Source organism: Rhinolophus sinicus, chromosome 14, assembly GCF_057876585.1.
Source record: "Rhinolophus sinicus isolate RSI-liver-muscle chromosome 14, RSI-T2T, whole genome shotgun sequence".
Taxonomy (NCBI): Eukaryota; Metazoa; Chordata; class Mammalia; order Chiroptera; family Rhinolophidae; genus Rhinolophus; species Rhinolophus sinicus.
In genome coordinates, this window is record NC_142514.1 from 134381399 (window position 1) to 134400034 (window position 18636).

Here is an 18636-nt window from a genome sequence, read left to right on the forward strand (position 1 = left end):
GTTTTGAATGACAGTTTCTAGGTTGAGATGATTAATCTTTGGAGACCACCCTCAAGATAAGTAATCAATGGAGAGGATTTAGAGATTAGGAGAATTGTACTCAGAGCATTGATGCAAACTGATGTATATTCATTTGTCACACCTAACTCACGTTCTTTTTCTGGTAGATTATGTTAGCTACCTTAGAAGTTTCAAGTGAAGGTCAGCTATATCTGTACTTTTGATATCAAGTTATAATAAAAACAAGTCAAGCCAAATTCTACCAAACACACAGAAATTTATAAATATAGACATTCATTAGCAATCAAACACAAAACAGTGTATGCAACCTATATTGTAATCTCAATAAAGTTATGGGGTGCCTTTAGTTCTTCTGACCTTGACCTGGTATGAAAAGGTCACTTGAGGTGGATGTGAACAGAAGTAACTCGTGTAGTGGTCATTGGGCAATTACAAATTCCCCTACACTCTAGGCCAAGCATAGATCACTTTAGGGCCCAGCTGTGGCCACTGTCCTTGTGGATATAGTTTACAGGAATCATTCGATTCTTACATTGTGATCATGAAAAGAGAAGCCAGTCTTCCTAAAGTATATGAACAAATATGCATATCTAAATGCCTCCAATTTCATCAGTGAGAACCTACTTCTAATAGTCATTATGCTAATTAACAAGCTCCTAATTGGTGAATACAAATTCATTTTGACATTCATCAGGTTAATTACCAAAGCCTCAGGTGATAATGGAGAGATGCATGCAAGAAGCCAGTGTAGTTAACTTGGGAAGATGGTCTTTCTGATATAATGCCAGGTGAACACCACAGAATGTGTTTTTTGATTATAGTAGCTAAGATTTGTATCTTAAACTAACACAATCATAGTATCACCATTAATGTTAAATTACATATATGTGTAAATGTGTGTGTGTGTGTGTGTGTGTGTGTGTGTGTAATAAACTACACTGCATTCTCTTCCAGGGGACATCTGCTCTCTAGAATTCAGGTTTAGGGTTTGTGATCTAGGTGGTTTTAGTAGATACTACAAAAATAATCCATCTTCTTGGAAGTCTTCTCTCTAATCCAATTCCAATTTTACTTTTAATCTCATCTTCAGTTTCAAAATTATTTGCAGAAATTTTATATAAAATAATTCAGATTTACTCATATGCATTTGATATCTATGATTAGTAGATGTTTTTCATGTGATATTTTTCCTTCCCGAATAATTTATAATCTCATCCAGAGAAAGATTTTATTTTTTTTCCATTTTTATTTGCTTCCATTCATTTCATAAATATTTAGTGACATCAAGCTAGGTTTGTTTTTTTTATTTTTTGTTTTTCACTCTTTCTTTTGCTTTTCCATGCCCACATATAACTGGGATCAGTACACAGCACATACCCTGTAAATATTGATTGACTGAAAAATATCCTATTATGAGACCATCATTATTGAAGTTTGAAAGTTTCTTTTCCTAATTTCAAAATGCCTTTTTCATTTTAGATCACCTCAGGTAGCTGTCTCACAGCATCAATCTATCGATTTTCACTGCACGGGGTGAAGAAGGAACCACCAAATCAGGTATGTCTTCCAGTACCAAAATGTACTGATTTAAAATCAAATACATATAATAGACTTCAGAGTGAAACTTTAAAAATATTCTTACAATAGAACTTGAGACAATTGATTTTGGCAATTAAATAAAAGTAAGGGACCACTTTTTTATTTTATTCATTCATTCATTTATTTATTTATTTATCTATCTATCTATCTATCTATTTATTTATTTTGTTTTGCCCCTACTACAAGATCTCTCTTGTGGAAAGGAAAGTATTTATAGAAGTACTTGTTAAAGCTTCTACATTGCAATTTACTCCACCTAATAATTACTCGCTCAACATATATTCTATCTAAATGTCTTTAGTCACAGTCCTTCTAATGTAACCTGGGTGTTCATTGTTCTGTTTGATATGCACTGGAAGACTGCTGCATCTTACTCTAATCAGTATTTGAATGCATTGTCTGTTGAAATGAAAGTAACAATGATTAGTAGGGCAGATGTTTCCCTGCAATGTGAAAATGGAGGGGTTAAAACCACAAATTAAACTGAATACTCAGTCTTTGCATGCATTTTTCAAGATGGTTGGGTACAAATTTTTGTGAAGTGGAAATCAGATTGTAGTCAAGTTATAAAGGCCTTCCAAATAAATGATATTTGGAAATAGATATACTGTTCACTTTGGAGAATAGACACAGAACTGTAATATGTTGGCAAAATATATCATTTGCTTTTGTGGATAGTGATTTTGACAGAGACGGGGAGAAACATAGAAAAGGAAAACAGAACAATTAGAATTTCATGTCAGTGCATCAATACATCAGTGTGTTAACAGAAGGATTAGAAGAGCCTATGACTGGATTATCATTATTCCTTAGTATATTACTATTCTTATTAACGTTAGACATGTTGGCTGAAAATGCTATAAAAATCAGTTGCTCATGGCAGTTGTCAAAATATAAAGATCTTATAGTAGTTAACTACTAATATTGGTCATATTCATCTCTTGTTTATCCACATATTTCTTAGTATTTTTTCATGGGGGTTTCTAATTTATGAGGTCATGAGGAAAAATTAAAATATAATGTATGCATCAATGAACTGGCATTTATTTCACAGTTGAGGAAAGAATTGAGGCCAACATGATTCACATTTTTTGTTTGTTTGTAAATAACAGTATTGTAATGCATATCTTATGTTTAAATAAATTGTGTAGTAATTCTTTCTTTCTCTTCAACCTTCACAAATACTTGTTGAGACTAGGTAATGAATAAAACTGTAGAATACAGATAAGCAGGCCCGACTGGGAGTGAGTACCTCCTGGTTAGCTAATGTCCCAAGGAAGAACAAGAGGGTCAACCTTAAAACACCAATTTACAATGTAACTTATCATTCAAGAGTCATATCATATGATTTTCTGATTATTACTGTCTTAATTATCAGGCTGCCTTTTTTTTTTTTTTTTTTTTTTTGTCTGATTTGTTTAAACTGTTATTAAGAAGATGGAGGAGTGTCCCTGGGTTAGAATGATTCCTCTGACTACTAACCTGCTCAGATTTTGTACAAAATCACTATCTATATCTCTAGATTATGGGCCATCGGTCTAATCTCCATTAAAACTTTAATCTCATAGAATAAGGGGGTTGACAATGAAGTATCTTTTGAGTCAAAACCCTTAATTAAGAGGTTATTAGTCTTCCTGGTCGAGAAGTTGGCACTATGGTTGAGTTTCTGTGTTTCACGATGCCTGCCTCACATCAGTTCTTACCTGCCTCCCCTTACACACATTTATCACTGGCTTTGGTCAAGGCATTTACTTAACATATGTTTTCGTTTGTTTTATTAACTTAGCCTAAAGCCTTTCAGCCAAGCTTACATTTCAAAAATCAAATAAACAAAATGAAGCAAGTGTTTTGTAGTTTATTAGACTGCCTCCATGATTCTGGACAGAGCGTTTAAACCCTCCCCTTTCTACTTACTGAATGAAAGACCTCTGTTGGAGGAACACTAGCTACTCTCACATAGGTATGTAGTATCTTGGTTCGTTCTTATTTATGTATTTGTTTATTTTTGGTATCAAAGAGATTTATCTAAATATATTTTTATTGTCCCTTTTGATAAGTATCTGGTCATTTGATCTTTTTATAGCATGAACAGAGCATACATTTTAGATCCAAGTAGTCTTAGGATCATGTCCCACATTCATCTTTCACTAGCTGTGATTCATGAGAAAGTAAATTAACCTCTTTTTCTACAGTTGCTATGTTTGCAAGTGGGAAAAAATAATATAATCTAAAAGGGTTTTTTCAAAGAATTGATTTAGGTTATACTTTTCAAACACTTAGTACATGGGTAGCACAGAGCAAGCACTCAAAAATGTTAACTGTATTGTGGAATTGCTTAGATAATCAGAGTGACATATATGCTATACCGGGTATACCATACAAATGCATACGCATTTTAAGATATGTTAACACTTTGGTCAACATTGTTCAAGCAGTAGTTCGCTGTAATCAGAAGTGTCTGGACGCTGATGGTAACCACTTTGAGCACCTCTTGTAATTGCAGAAGTCAAACGTGACTTGTATTCATCTTTTATTATTGGTATATATTAATAGTTTTTTCCTTTCTTAAAACATACATACATTTTTTTGGCACCCTCTGTATATATCATATATACGATATATATGAGATATACATGTATCATATATATGATATTTACATGTCTATATATGTATATACATATATGTATATACATATCTATATCTATATCTATCTATATATACATATATATGTGTGTGTGTATATATATATATATATATACACAGAGAGAGAGAGAGAGAGAGAGAGAGAGAGAGAGAGAGAGACAGAAATCACATGGAATAAGAATGCCTTATCTGTTTTCAAATAATTGGAGTAGAAAAAAATCTCAGCACTAAAACGCACTAAAGATAGCTTGAAGTTTGACATTTGCAGTGCCACAGGTTGATTATAATTGCAAATACAGAAAGTTAGGAATACCGGATGTTCTACATGGAGCTCAGTATTTGAGAAAGCCAATGTAAAAGTGACCATGGATATCACCTAGCCCAAAGTATTTTAAGACCGGATTGCTTGTTTGGATTTGTTTTATTTGCTTTGGTTTGGTTTCTTATGTGGAACTACACTGTATATGAAAGTTCTATAAGGAGAGCTGATCTATTTGGGGATGGGAGAGGCTCAGATTCTGGTCTGTTCACCTCCTCCACTAACACCATCCCTGAGTTTACTCTGAAGCCCCCTTCCAATGTTTCGAGAACACAATTTAAAAAACATTGATTTAGTCCTGTCCTTTAAATTTTAGGATGGAGAAAGTGCAGCCAGCATTAGTGAAGTGACATGTGCGAGGTCACATGCACACTGAGAGAAGGATGAATCTAGGTATGCTGACTCCCACGCACTGCATCATGTTGAGTTTTCTGAAGAATACATGTCAAGTTTAGGATGGCAATATGGCTGTGGGAAACGTAGTCTTCCCTCCCGTTTTGCCATTCAATCGTTTTGGTGGTTATACATGTATTAGAGCAGCAGTTCTTGAAGTGTGGTCCCCAAGCACCAGCAGCAGGATAACTTTGTAGAAATACGAATTAGTGGTCCTATCCAAACCGTGTGAATCAAAAACGCTTGTCGTGGGACCCAGCAACTTATGGATTGAAAGCCCTCCAGAGGGTTCTGACATTTGTTAAAGTTTGAAAAACCTCTGTATTAAAGACATTCTTTGGGAATTATCTCCATCTGTAAAACAATTTTTATTAATGGCTTACTTACTATTTTGAAGATACATAAAATTCTATAAAGAAAAGACTAGAGAGAGAAGAATGAAACTAAATGTTGCTGATCACCTAACATATACCAAGTAGTCTTTCATTTCTGTTAGTTATCTTCTTTAACCCTTATAGCAGCACTCTGAGGTATATATTATTATCTGAACTTTGAAGGGAAAGTTAGACACAGAGAGAAAAAAATAACTTAAGATCATTCAACTGGAAGTTGCCGAGCTACGATTTGAACCCAGATGTAGTTGACTCAAAAGCTTTAAATCTTCCCATTATGAGGTGAAACCCGCTGGGCTTCACACACACCTGGGATGGAATGTCTAATCCTCCAGGGGAAAAGCCATGCATTCAAAGTTTATTGCCATTATGGTGTATTTTGATGTTGATTATATTTGGAATATAACACTCGTTTACCTCTCTCTTATGCTACATAGAAACAATTTGTCACCCTGACATGAGTATGTCTTTTCTACTCTTTTTCATTTGACTTACATCTATTTGACTATCCCCAAATTTTTGTGTACTAGCCTTACTATGACAAACTAATATATATGCATATATTTATTTTTTCTCTAACATTTTATGTAATAAATAAATACAGCTCCAGGGTGTCCTGTTTTGGGACATCTAAAAAGTTTTTGAAAAATGAATCATCAACTTAGATATTATGTAAATAAGATCATGTAACTATTATGTAAATGTAATTACATATGGAAGTAATTACAGGGATATGCACTGCAAACTTCAGAACGGTAATATAGGGAATTATAGAAGAAGGTAATTACATATCATGTTTCCTAAAGCTTTAACATCTAGAGAGAAATTCATCCATTTTTATATCTGAAAGAGACATTTAATGTCTTACTGTGTTTTGCAGTGTGGGTATGGTGAAAGGATGGTCTGATTAGGGTAGTGGGGGATGAGGAGATAATTGTGAACTTGTAAGGTGTTCCTATTGTGAAAGCATCTCAGTTCTAGAGCTGGGAACAGTACATGTCAGTTACAAGCTTTGCTGACCTCTACGTGAGGCTGATATTCAATGTCCAGAAAGGAAAATTCCCCTTGCCCACTCCACCTTCTCGGGTTCTGCCTGTAAGAATGTCAGCCACAGAATCTGGTACCTGGTGAAGTCTGGAAGACTGAACTAAATTAGACAGGTTGTACCAATGGCTGCCAAAAGAAAAATAATCTAAGAAGATAAAGGCGCAGAATTTAGCAAAGAAGTATATGCAATAATAGTATCTGAGGATGTGTATTAAATATTGTATCCATCTGAAGGATATGATGGAGTATGCATATAGAAGAAAACACTAGAAATCAGAAGTTAATGAGATCAGATTTGTAAGCAAAACAAGAAAGAAGTTCGGGTACTCAGTCTTTTTTATTCTTATTATTAGTTTCAGGTATACAAAACGACATAATTATTAGACATTTGCACACCTTACAGAGTGATAACCCCACAAGTCTACCAACCAACCATCTGACACTGTACATATCTATACTTCCTATGCTGTACTTTACAGCCCATGATTATATATAGATGGGACAGGTGTGTTCAAAGCGAGGGGGAGTATTTTGAGGGGGATTCATGGCAATGTGTCTTTTACTGTGATTTTTTTTTTTAAATTTAAACATTCACCATACTGTTTGATCACACTTACATATTTAATTATAGTTGACATTCAATATTATTTTACATTACTTTCAGGTGTATAGCACAGTAGTTAGGCATTTATATAATTTATGAAGTGATTCCCCTGGTAGGTCTAGTGCCCATCTGACACCACTCAGTCTGATTAGAGAGACAAATAAAGGTTTGGGAACCAGATCAGCTAACTTTGAAATTCAAGACTCTGTGGACAGCTTTTTTTCCCTAGGACAAAGGTAGCAATCAGTTACCTGCCACTCATAGACCCTATCCAAGGCCAAGCTGTATTCATTTCTCTAAGTAAATATCTCTCCAATTTCTTTACTTCTCTTCATCTTCACTGCTATAACCATACTCCATGTCACCATCATCTCTTGCCTGAATAACTGCAATTGCCTCCTTACCAGTCACCTAACTACCATTTATTCTCTCCACAATCTGGTTTTCATAGTGCACCCAAAGTTATTAATCATCCAATCACTCACCATTGCTTTTTGGGAAAAATATTAAAGTTCTTCACATTATCTACAAGACTCTGCATGCTATTATATCTCCTTGCTTCTATGGCTTTGTTTGGTGATTCTCTCAGCCCCAGTTTCTCTGCAACTCAACACTGTCCATTTTCAGTTCCTCTAGGTAACATACTTTTTCAGGTTTTTTCTGAGTAGCAAGTTTCCTTTACTGCCCTTTTCTCTTTTAGGTTCTGCAGGTCTCAATTCAAATATTGTTTCACCAGGAAACACTTTCTTGACAACTTCCCCCTGAAATTTGGACACACACACACACACACACACCCTCCACAGGTTTGGTCCCCTGTTATATTTCCTCATAGCTCTTAAGATTTTTCTTCATAGCACTAGCTAGTTTACAATTATACATTTCTATGTAAATTTGAATAAATGAGTGGCTCTCCCAATAGACTTAATTTACATGAAAGCAGGAACCACAACTTTTTTGATTATAGATATTCCCAAGGACTTAGACCAGTGGTTGGTATAAAATATTTGCTAAGCAGTCTCTTCTTAGATATGACACCAAAAGTGTAAGTGACAGAAGAAAAACAAATAAATGGAACATCACACAATTAAAAAAATTCGTACCGTAAACAATATCATCATTAAAGTAAAAAGAAAACTCACTGAATGAGACAAAATATTTACAAATCACATATCTGATAGGGGACTTATATTCCAAATGTATAAATAACTATTATAGCTCAATAATAAAAAAGGTAAATAACCCTCAAAAATGGGCAACTAATATAAATACATCCCTCCAAAGGTTGTATACAAATGATCAATAGGCATGTGGCAAAATGCACATCTCTTAGGGAAATGGAAATCAAAACCACAGTGTGATGCTACTTTATGCCCACTAGGATGACTATAATGAAAATTAAGGAGAATAACAAGTGTTGACAAGGAGATACACAAATTGGAATCCTCATACATTGCTGGTAGAAATGTAGAATGGTATAGCTACTTTAGAAAACACTTTGGCATGTCTTAAATATGTGAAACATAGAATTACTATATGACACCTAGAAATTTCACTCCTAGATATAACAGAATTCCAAGCATATCTTTACACTGAACTTTGTACACAAGTGCTGTGAAGAAAAATCTTGTACACAGTGTTCATTACAGCAGTACTCATGGTGACCAAATGTGGGAACAACCCAAATTTCCATTAGCTGATGAATGAATGAACACAATTTGGTATATTTGTAGTGTAATACTCAGCAACAAAAGGGAATTAAATGTTAATACATGCTAAAACATGTAGGGAAAAAACCTTGCAAACATTATGCTTAGAGAAATGAGCAAGTCACAAAAGACTATAAAATACAATAATGGTCAGATTTTATTTATAATAAATAGCCAGAATAGATAAATACACAGAGACAGAAAGTAGATTAGTGTTTGCCTAGGGGTAGATAGGAAAGTAACTGGGAGTGAATAGGGAGTGGCTGATAATAGATCTAAGGTTTTGTTTTCTTCTGATACTAAAAAAGTTTATAAACTTAAAAGGTAGTGATGATTGCACAACTTTGTGAATATACTAAATATTGTTGTTTATATACTTCAAACAGATTAATTGAATCATATGAGAATTGTATTTCAATAAATCTAGTTAAAATTTAAATCTAGTTAAAATTTTTAAGTCATGACATGAAGATACTTTTTTAATTTAATGTGTGTGTATAGTATTTGCACTAAAGATCAAAAACTGTTAACACACACACCCACAAAAAGTAATACAAAACACCAGCAATAGTAACTACATGGGTAAATATATATATATATATATATATATATATATATATATATATATATATAAAGTCTTATATTTAAATGTGTTTGAAAGATAATTAATTGTTTAAAGAAAAAATATTAACATTGCATTGTGAGTTTTATAACACACAGAGAAATAAAATCTATGAAAATAGATAGGAAAGGTCAGGGGGAAGAAATGGGAGTATATTATTGCAAGTTCTTTTAGTATACGTGAAATGTTATCATAACACTTGAAGGTAAACTGTAATAAGTCAAAGGTGTATATTACAAAGTCTAGAGCAACCACTAAAGTAATAAGCAGAGGTATAGCTTAAAAAGCAGGTATAAAGCAATTAAAAATGTTCAGATAGGAGAGACTCTCCCAGCCCCCACAGGCGCTACTTACGGTGCTTCAAGATCCTCGCAGCACTGTGGTGGCCAGGGCCACAATGGCGCCATGGTGTCCACTGTGCTCCTGCCACCCACGCCCATGTTCCCTGTGATGAGCCCAGGTGGCTGGGGCTGGAAGAGGGAGCCCCAGGCCAGGAAAAAGGAGGTCCTGCTCCTGGGGCACGGCTGCATCCTGTGGAGTCCTGGCCTGGCACCCCTGGAGCCAGCCCGGATCAGGCTGCAGTGTGGGAGCTCTGGAGAACAGGATGGACTCCCCCTTCCTGGCAAGGGCTCACTCACCCAGAGAGATGCGCCCGCGCAGTAGCTTGGTGCCTATGGCATTCTTACCAGCTTACCTGGGCTCACCGGCTTGGCCTCACCAGTCTCCAAGGGTGGGGTGGGAGGTAACAAAGGTGGACATTGTCTCTCTGTGTCCTTTCTTGCATATAGGGCACCCTCCCCAACCACAGACCTTAGCACTATACCCTGTCCCTTCTCGGTCTCTATCCAGGGCTGGAATCAGCCCTACTGTCCAAAGTTGCCTGCTTGAGCTCAAAAGTCCTCTGAATCTGGCCCAGTATTAACTAATGTGTTGAGTTTGTTGGAAATGTAAAATATGCTTTAAATTTAATCCCACATGCTGGTTATACAAATGTGGTGCTTTGCGAAAATTCAACAAACTGAACATTTAAGCGGCGTGCATTTTTTGGGGTGATGATTACACTTGAATAAAAGTTAAAAAAAGTTTAGTTTATCCAAAAAACAGTATAATAAGAGGATAAGAGGAAAAAGTCTACAAAAATATATGGGATTTTTTTAAAGGCACAATAGTAGAGTTAAGACTGACTATCAATAATCTTATTAAATATAAATGGACTAAGCATCCCAATTAAAGTTGGAGATTGTGAGAATGGATAAAAAACATGTCAACTAGTAACATACATTAAGTATAGAGATACACATAGGTTAAAAGGGAAAATTAGATCATGCTAACAGTAAACAAAAGACAGTTGCAGTGGGTATATCAGGTAAAGAATATTAACAGGAATAAAGAGGATCATTTCATAATTTTAAAGAGTCAACTCATCATAGAAGAAATAATCCTAAATCATTGTGCACCTAATAATAGAGCTTCAAAAGATATGAAACAAAAACCTATAAGAACTTAATGTAGATATCAACAAATCTATAATCAGAAATTTCAACACCTCTTTTGTAACAAATAGGAAAAGTCAACAGAAAATCAGTAAGGTTATAGATGACTTGAAGGACACTGAAATCCACTTGGCATAATTAACATTTATAGAATACACCCACCAAATGGAGCAGAATGTAGGTTATTTTCAACTATACATGGAGCATTTAGCAAGATAGATGATATTCTGACCATAGCATATGTTTCAATAAATTCAAAATAACCCATGTCACACATATATTTTCTATGACCACAATGAAATTAAACTAGAACTCAATAACAGATATCTGGAAAATCCCCAGGTTTTGAAAACTAAATAACATACTTCTAAATAAGTCATGGCCCAAACTAGAAATCAAAGGAAAATTAGGCAGTATTTTGAACTGGATGAAAATGCAGCATATCATTGCAGTTCATTGTTTCAGGTCTTATTGTTTAGGTCTTTGATCCATTTTCAGTTAATTTTGAAATTAACTGACAGATAGCAGTCTAGTTCCATTCTTTTGCAGGTGACTTTCCAATTCTCCTGCACCATTTACTGAAGAGACTGTCTTTTCTCCATTGCATGTTTTTGGCTCCTTTGTTGAAAATTATCTGTCCATTTTATGTGTGTTTATTTCTGTGTTTTCAATTCTCTTCCATTGGTCTCTGTGTGTGTTTTTCTGCCAATACCATGGTGTTTTGATTATTGTTGCCCTGTAGTACAAACTAAAGTCAGGGAGTGTGATACCTCCAGCACTGTTCTTTTTTCTTAGGATTGCTTTGGCTATTGGGGGTCCTTTGTGGTTCCATACAAATCTGATGATTTTTTGTTCTATTTCTTTAAAAAATGCCATTGGGATATTGATGGGGATGGTATATTGTAGTAAAGTTATGGACTTTGGATTCAAAGAGGATTTTATGAATTTGACCTTAAAGGTAAGGGACGTTAAAGCTAAAATAAATGATTGGGACTATATCAAACTAGAAATCTTCTTCACAGCAAAAGATACCATCGACAAAATAAAGAGGCAACCAAACGAATGGGAGATTTCTAACAATGCCTCTGATAAGGGGCAAACATTCAAAACATATAAGGAACTCATACAACTTCAACAACAACAACAAAAATCAATCCAATTAAAACATGGGCAGAGGATCTGAATAGACATTTCTCCAAAGAGGACACGCAGATGGCCAATAGATACATGAAAAGATTCTCAACATCACTAATCATCAGAGAAATGCAAATAAAAATCACAAGGAGATATCACCTCACCCCAGTTAGAATGACTATCATCAATAAGACAAATAGTAACAAGTGTTGGAGAGGCTGTGGAGAAAAAGGAACCCTCATACACTGTTGATGGGAATGCAGACTGGTGCAGCCGTTATGGAAGGCAGTGTGGAGGTTCCTCAAAAAATTAAGAATAGAATTTCCATATGACCCAGTAATCCCTCCCCTGTGTATCTACTCCAAAAATCTAAAAACATTTATTCGTAAAGATATATGTACTCAGTATTAATTCCAGGTTAATTTATGGTGGCCAATATATAGAAACAACCAAAGGGTTCTTTGATAGATGATTGGATGAAGAAGATGTGGTATATCTACACAATATAATACTTCTCTGCCATAAGAAAAGATGAAATAGTGCCATTTGTGACAAAATTGATGGAGCTTGAGATTATTATGCTAAGCAAAGTAAGTCAGACAAAAAAAAGTAGAGAACATATGATATGTGGGATATAAAACTGAAAGCCACAAAGGAACAAGACACATAAATGAAGAAACAAAAACTCATAGACAGATACAATAGTTTAGTGGTTGTCAAAAGTTGAGGGGGGCAGGGGGATGGTAGATGAGGGTAAATGGGGTCAAAGATATGGTGATGGAAGGAGAACTGACTCTGGGTGGTGAACATACAATGTGATATGTAGATGATGAATTACAGAAACCTATGTGATTTTACTAACCATTGTCACCCCCATGAATTTTAATTAAAAAAAAAATTTTAAAAAGAAAATATGACCTTTTAAAATGTGTAGGATTTAGCTAAAACAGAACTTAAAGGAAATTTTATAGCACTAAGTGCCTATTTTAGAAAATAAGTCAAATGAGTGACCTTAGCTTCCACCTTAAGAAACTAATAAAATAATAGTAAATTAAATGGGAGGTAAGCAAAAGACACAAGTTATATTCAGTATAATCCCTTTCAGTGCAATAGAAGACAGAAAACCAATAGAGAAAATCAATGAAACCAAAATCATATTCTTTGATAAGTATAGTTGATAAACCTCTAGCTAGACTGACCAAGAATAAAAACAGAATATACATGCACTACCAATATGAAGAATGTGAGAGTTACATATTATGAACAACTTCACACCTACAAATCTGACACTTTGATGAAATAGACCAACTCTTGAAAGACACAAAGTAACAAAGCTCACTGTAGTGGGTTAAATATTGTCCTCCAACCACAGTCTTTGCATATGTAATTAGTTAAGTATCTCAAGATGAAATCTTCCAGTGCTTAGGATGGACCCTAAATCCAGTGACTTGTGCTTTATGAAAGAAAGGGAGAGAAATTTACACAGAAAGACGTAGGGAAGGGCATGTGAAGACCGAGGCCAAGATTGGAGTTACGTTGCCACAACCAAGGAATGCCAGGAATCACGAAAATTTGGAAGAGAGGAGGAAGAGTTCTCTCAAGTTTTCAGATGATGTTTGACCCTGATGAAACCTTGATTTCAGACTTCTGGCCACTGTAAGTGTGAGGAAATAAATGTCTGTTGTTTTAAGCCACTCTATTTGTGACACTTTGTTACAGCAACCCTAGGAAAGTAGTATTCTCATTCAAGAAGAAATAGATAAAGTAAATGAAGCTATAACTGTTAAGGAAATTGAATGTGTATTATAACCTTCCCACAAAAAATTCCCAGGCCAGGAGGGTTTTACTTGTAAATTCACTAAACAGTTAAAGGAGAAATAAAATCAAATCTATACATATTGTTACAGAAAATTGAAGAGCTATCTTTGCCAGCTAACTAGTTGAAGCCAGAATTATCTTAATACATAAACCAGACAAAACCATTACTACGGACTAATATCCCTCATAAACATAGATGCAAAATTTCTTAAAATTTTAGCAAATGTAATCCAATGATATATGAAATAGATGATACATACTATACATCAGGAGTTTATTACAGGAATGCAAGGTTGACTTAGTAATACACTACATGATAACCTCAATAGAGACAGAAAAAGTATTTGAAAAACTTCAACATGTATTCCCAATAAAAAACTCATTAAACTTGAATTAGAAGGGAATTTCCTTAACCTCTTAAGGGACAGAGAATGGTGAAAGACTGAATGTTTCCCCTAAAATAAGGAAAAAGGTAAGAATGTCTGTTCTCACCACTTGTATTCAGCATATTGCAAAGGTTGTAGTATATGCAATGAAGAGAAAGAGAGAGAGAGAGAGAGAGAGAGAGAGATTGAGAGAGAGAGAGAGAGAGAGAGAGAGAGAGAGAGATACCCAAATTGGAATAAAAAAATTAAAACTGTATTTATTTGCAGGTGACATGATTGTCTGTAGAGAATCCTGTGGAAACTACAAAGAAGCTGCTGGAGCTAGTTAAGTTTAGTAAGGTTGCAGGATCCAATTAGAAATTGAAATTTAGTTTTAATATACCATTTAAAATAGTATCAAAAATGTGAAATGCTTAGGAATACACCTGACAGAAGATGTACAGTACATCTGGCAGAAGATGTAACCTGAAAACAACCAAGATAAAACATTACTGAAAGATTTTAAAGACCTAAATATAAGTGAAGAGATAATCTGTGTTTATTAATTGTAAGACTCAATATTAAGATTTTAATTTTTCCCCGATTTGCCTATTCCCTCAATGCAATTCCGATAAAAATCCATCAGATGTTTTTGGTAAAAGTTGACAAGCGGAGTCTAAAATTCATATGACAATACAGATTACCTAGAATTGCCAAAACAACATTGAAAAAAAAAGAGTAAAGTTGGAGCAATCACATTACCTAACTTCAAGACTTATTATAATGCTATAAGAACAAGACAGTGTGACAGTGGCATAAAGATGGACATATGGATCAATGGAACAGAACAGAGATTCACAGAAATAGACCCATATATTTATAAACAATTGATTTTTGACAAAAGCAATTCAGTGGAGAAAACATAGTCTTTTCAACAAAAGGGTTTGGGACAATTGGATACTCACATGCAAAAATATGAACTTAGATTCATACTTCTCACTATATACAAACATTAACAAAATATATCATAGATCAAAATTTAAAATATAAAACATATGCAACAAATCATTATGGCCTTGGGTTAGGCAAGGTTTGTTAGATATAACACTGGAAGCAAGATCTATAAAAGAAAATATTCATAAATTGAACTTCATCACAATTAAATATGTTTGCTCTTTGAGAAACACTGCTAAGAGAGTTATTTAAAAAGTCATGGACTTGGAAAAGCATTTGCAAACAAATATCTGGTAACAGATTTTATTCCAGAATATATGTAAAAAACCTCTTCAATGTCATTATAAGAAGTTAAACAAACCAATAATAAACAGGCAAAAGATTTTTACAGACACTTCACCAAATAATACATATGGATGGTAAATAAGCATTTGCCACTAATCATTAGAGAAATATAAATTAAAACCTCCAAAGATGCCTGCCGTGTGGGAGACACTGCTCGCTGCACCATGTGTCACACGGGGTCTCTGGTCCCGCTCCCCACATAAGAACGCAGGACATGGTGAGGCCAAAAAGGAACACCCATGGAGCCATAGATAGGAAAGTCATACCACTGTATTCTCGCTGGCAGCTAGGTTAGAGACACAGGAAACAGGAGCCATACTGTCCACAACCTGCCGTCCGCTTCTCTGCTAACCAACCTCACTTGCTAGCTACAATCCGCCCTGCTGACCGCAACCCGCTCTTGCTAGCTCAGCCACCATCTTCTTGCTCGCCCCCATTTGCTGCTAGCGTAGCCAGACAGTTATATTAGTGGCCAGTGACTCACTGGTTACAGCTGATGGCCAACTAGCCACAGCTGATGGCCATCCAATCACAGTTGATGGCCATTTACTACCTGAGCTGGCACCTTTCCACGTGAGGCCGAGAGCCTGGAAACTGCATTCCTGGCTGTGTCCCCACAATACCCCTGCACTCTTATTAGAATGTTTCAAAGTAAAAAGAATAATGACACTATTTGTTGGCAAGGATGTGGAACATTTGGGAATCTCATATAATACTGGGAGTCCTGTATAATGGTACAGACTGCAATTGGATATTCATAGCAATGTTTTTTGTATCACCCCAAAACTAGAAACAAATGAAGTATCCATCAATAAATGAATGAATATATCAACTATGGTACAGACATACAACAGAATTATACAATAGAAGGCAATACAAAGGAATGAACTACTGACACATGCACCAATATAGAATAATCTCATAGTAATTATTCTGAAATAAAAAAAGCACATACATCCTGATTTTCATTTATATAAAATTTTGGAAAGTTCAAATTAATCACCAGTGACAGAAAACAAAGCACTAGTTACCTGGGAACTGGGAAGTGGGCTGAAGAGAGGGGTCAAAAGGGGCAGGAGAAACTTGCGGGGTGATGAATATATCCATCATTTTATACTGGTGATGGTTTCATGAGTATATACATGTGTCTGGGATTATCAAATTATGCACTTAAAGCTCAGAGGTACAGAGGTTTGAAAGAGCTTAAAAATGGAGACTGAGACTGGTAATGTTAGGAGACAGAGGGTGGTGCACACACCTTCCCTCCCCCTCTACCCCCCCCCCCCCCCAGTCATGCTCATGGCCTTAGACTGTGTACTTCAGGCAGTGTAGAGCCCTTGAAAGTGGTTCCTGAGGCAGTGACATGATTAGCCTTTCAAAAACATGACTGGTAGCAGTAAAGGGAGAGGACTGGCAACACAAATTACTTTTTGATCATGGTAATGGACTTGCAACAAATGTTCCAAATAATCTCTGCAGGATTTCCAGTGAAACCAATTAGTATACATTTGAAGAAGTGCTAGTGGGGTTAAGGACTTACTCTGTAGCCATTGCAACAAGCTGGACCACCCTGACATACAAGCTAGTCAGTGGCAGAGCAGTAACTTAAAACCAAGCCTGTCTGATTTCAAAGTCCCTTTCTTTTTCCTCTACATATGACCTTCCCCACCTGGATGCAAATCACACTCCAAAGCCTAGTGGTAATGAGGACTCATGTAATGAGATGCACATTTTCAGGATTTTCCTTAAATCAGAATGTGGACCAGATGTTATATAATGCCAGGGCCCGCTGTGGAAGTTCTTCATAGAAGTTGAACAGGCTGTACTTCCACACCGCTGAAGCATGCTGAGCTACTCATGGATTACATCCACACCTCTTTATTTGAAAATATGAGTTGGACTCCAAGATCATCCCCAAATCTGCACAGATTAAAAGTGATTTGAATGGCGATTCACTGTCTTGTTTAAGGATAATGGATTTAATAGGCCAGGAAGTTACAGGTGGGCATAGTGCTCCATGTCGGCTCAAGAAGAGCATCTCTAATCGAGCCCAGATTCGATTGTTTCTCAGGGAAGCTCTAAGAGTGGAGAGAGTGGAAAGCAATAGCACCAAGCTTACTTTGGCAAAGGAGACGTTAAACTTTAAAATTAGCAGTCTCTCTGGATGCATGAAAGCAGTTACTCCTGTTTCATCCTGTTTGGAAGCCTTTGAAGGAATTCGACGTTTTGACAATCTGAAGTGTCAGTCATTCTGTGGCAAATGCATAGACACCTACATGAAATTTCCATGTTTGGCTTTTCAAAATTGTTGAACAAAATCCTCTTTGGACCTTGGCTAATAGTACTAATCAAAACTTTAATAATAGACTTGTCAGTTACCCTTTTTATTATAAGTTGGATGGGTCTGGAGACTGCGCATGCAGTAGTTTTCACACAAAAGAATGAGCAATAAGTGTTTCAGGCTTACTACAAAACCTTTTCTTTCTTTCGTTTCTTTTTTTTTTTTCTTTCTTTCTTTTTTTTGTTTTTTGCAGGCAAGGAAGAAAAGGGATTAAAACTGGGCCTAAAGATGAAGTAGTTCCTTTCTAATTTGGCTAATTTTCATTTAGGTTTAGAGAGAAAAGAGATTAGTTCTCATTTACTCATATGGTTATTTATTGAACTGAATGTGCGTCATCAAGCATGAAGCAGAACAGCAAGGATCCAGGGTGAATGGGTGAGACTCTGTCCTGTCATTCCTGGAGCTCATAGTGGAAATTAGTGGAGCAGAGGGATGAACATTCATGTCATGACTTTAGACAATATTAGGTTCAAAGAGCTTTCCCCACACTGTCTCTGATAAACTCGTTTACATCCCTAAGTCTTTTTTTTTTCTTATTTGTAATTAACTATAACAATAATATACACTTCAAGAATTTCAGTGAAGATTACATGACATCGTGGCTCCAAACCGCTGTTTCCAAACTCAGAATCTGTACTGTGTGTGTTATCGTTATGCATTGTAGGTTCTCGTGGTGTAGTTGGACACATCATTGCAGAGTAGTGGGATTGTCTGTGGGTTAGGTGCTTCGCATATGCTCTCTCTCTTAGCCTTCAGAACAATCCTCTGTTATGTTCATTTTTACCAGTGAGGAAATTGAGGGACAGAACATTTAAGAAATTTTTTTTTAATTGAAGTTTA

General features: G+C 35.6%; 1 protein-coding gene across 1 annotated transcript in view; it reads left to right on the plus strand.

Annotated features, from left to right (window-relative positions):
- TENM4 (teneurin transmembrane protein 4) overlaps positions 1-18636 on the plus strand; it is a 2724551-nt gene that overhangs the window by 675659 nt on the left and 2030256 nt on the right. The window contains exon 5 of the mRNA XM_074335694.2: positions 1501-1578. The gene's annotated coding sequence lies outside the window, so the exon portion shown is untranslated. The remainder of the gene's footprint in view (positions 1-1500; positions 1579-18636) is intronic.